Here is a 2,500-nt window from a genome sequence, read left to right as displayed (position 1 = left end):
TAGTCTTGTAACTCGGCTGATAAGGCCGATTGTTACACTTTTATGGGAGACCGCCTGGGAATACCAGGTGCTGTAAGCTTTTGCCTTTTCTTCACTATTTATATAATATGCTGGCTTTTACGGAGGCTGATCTTTAACCCTCAAAGACCGAGACAGCCGCCGGCGGCTAAAAATAACTATTGGTCTTAAATGTTTAATAACTTTTGAACCGCTAATCCAATTTGAATGCTTTAAAAAGTCTCGTAAAGTACAGAGTCTGCTCTTTTCAGTGATATCGCATTTGTCTCATTTGGATATTCAGAGGCTCCGTAGTAAGCGTGATTACGTCATCACATTTCCTCAGCATTGATTCGTCAGATGAAATCAACACGTTTTGGTCCTCTGAGCCAAACAGGAACGATTGTTGATGCTTAGTCCCACCCCTGTGCCCCGATTGGTTCAAACTGTCATCTATTCAACCAATAAACATAGGTTTTGGTCTTTTGAACCACCGATTAGTATGTTTCTTTGCAGATCTGAACAGACGCAAAGTGAAAGCAAAGTGCGTCTTGCGTGCATGAAAACAAACGCAAAATAACACATTTGCATGACAGCATTCTTTGAAAATGTACAGAAATACTCACGACAGAGCCCTTTGACATAAAACAAACCAAAAACAAGGATGAAACAACAGTAGATATCGGATAAAGCACTGGAATGTGGGTTTTCGGTCACTAGGCGATGTCCCGGTAAAATAGATTCCGACGCAGACTACAGCCAGCAGATCCATCTATTTGGTTGTTATATTATGTAACTAATTATTATATAGTTTTTAAAGATTATTTGTACTATTTTTTCGGTTGCACTCTGTATATTTCTCTCTCATTTTGTGTGTAGTTTGTGAATAATTTGGATTGTTTATTTATTTTTTTGTTGCACAAGACAGTTTGTGCATTTTTTCTTGTGCTACTTTCTACACTATTTGTGTTTATTGTTCATTTTTTGGATTAAGAATATATTTATGAAATAGTAAATTATTTTTTACTGTGTTTTGCTATTATTTAACACTGTTTCTGCAATGACTTTACTCCTGAAACGTTTTTGGACAGATCTATATTGTCAATAAACGAAATGGCCTGTTTTTCACTGAAAAGCACCTAAATAATATTGTAATAATTGGCTATAACTTGCTTGGGGAATGTTATATATAGACAAAATTTTATTTGGAAGTGTAAAACACCTAAATACAAATTTTTAAAGAAAAAAATCTAAACTTCAGGAGTTTTTGTTTGAGTACACAGTAAAAAACACCCAATTGTTGGTAGCGTTTTTTCCTAAAATTCTGGAAATTCACTAATTTTTAGAGAAAACAAAAGGAAATTTGTAATTTTAAATTAGCTAGACATAAAGTTCAAGTTCTTATGTTTATAATGATATATGACAATTGATGCTGACTGCTAGAATAGGTCTGAAAAAACAAAGAAATATACAGGTGCCTCAGGTGCCCCAAAAATGTTCTAGGTCTTTAAGGGTTAAATAGCCCACTTTTTGGAGCAGTCCTCGCTTATGGCCATACCGCGCTGAGAGCGCCCGATCTCGTCTGATCTCGGAAGCTAAGCAGCGTCGGGCCTGGTTAGTACTTGGATGGGAGACCGCCTGGGAATACCAGGTGCTGTAAGCTTTTGCCTTTTCTTCACTATTTATATAATATGCTGGCTTTTAGAAAGACTTGTTTTACCGCTCTATTTATTACAATCATTTACATGTATTATAGAGTTTTAAGTGTTTTACATGTTTTTTAGGCCATTTTATTACTCTTAACATTTTAAGTGTATGTGTCTTTAATAAATGGATGGTTGGCCTGTCATGTGACTAGACACATGACAGGAAGCAGGAAGTACAACTGTATAAGAGAGCAGCATGACAAACAAAGGACAGTCACCAAACTGTTGGATTGAGGAGTTGCTAATTTTAGAGCTCACCTTTCCATTCACCACCTGCAAACTTTGGATTACACTTTCTGTGGATTGTATATACACTGGTGGACACTCACATTGGACTTATCAACACACTGGGGTTCTTGGACTGTTTTTAGGGTATGGACAAATGAACTGTATTCTTTTAACAGAGTTTACCTGTTTTTAGGGTATGGACAAATGAACTGTATTCTTTTAACAGAGTTTACCTAGTTTTATCGTGTTGTTTTAAAGTCTTTTATGTGAACCTTGTAAATACACCAAATCTATTTAAACCAATTTTCTTTTATGTCTCATTCTTTTAACCACTAGTCATCTCTCACAGTTAAATCTGACCCCATTTTAGTCTTGTAACTCGGCTGATAAGGCCGATTGTTACACTTTTATGGGAGACCGCCTGGGAATACCAGGTGCTGTAAGCTTTTGCCTTTTCTTCACTATTTATATAATATGCTGGCTTTTACGGAGGCTGATCTTTAAATAGCCCACTTTTTGGAGCAGCCCTCGCTTATGGCCATACCGCGCTGAGAGCGCCCGATCTCGTC

At 36.8% G+C, this 2,500-nt stretch overlaps 2 non-coding genes across 2 annotated transcripts in view; both read left to right on the top strand.

The window, feature by feature from the left end:
• The first annotated feature begins 1,541 nt into the window (after positions 1-1,541).
• Positions 1,542-1,660, top strand: LOC141314832 (5S ribosomal RNA). The gene has a single exon (XR_012350376.1). It is a non-coding gene; the product is annotated as a 5S ribosomal RNA (ribosomal RNA).
• Positions 1,661-2,461: 801 nt separating this feature from the next.
• The window catches only part of LOC141314831 (5S ribosomal RNA), a 119-nt gene continuing 80 nt past the window's right edge, over positions 2,462-2,500 (top strand). Inside the window, exon 1 of the ribosomal RNA XR_012350375.1 lies at positions 2,462-2,500. This exon is cut by the window's right edge and continues 80 nt beyond it. This is a non-coding gene — a ribosomal RNA (5S ribosomal RNA).

This window comes from Garra rufa, unplaced genomic scaffold, assembly GCF_049309525.1.
Source record: "Garra rufa unplaced genomic scaffold, GarRuf1.0 hap1_unplaced_013, whole genome shotgun sequence".
Classification (NCBI taxonomy): Eukaryota; Metazoa; Chordata; class Actinopteri; order Cypriniformes; family Cyprinidae; genus Garra; species Garra rufa.
The sequence above is the reverse complement of the archived record's forward strand: the minus strand, read 5'-3'. Positions and strand labels throughout refer to the sequence as shown.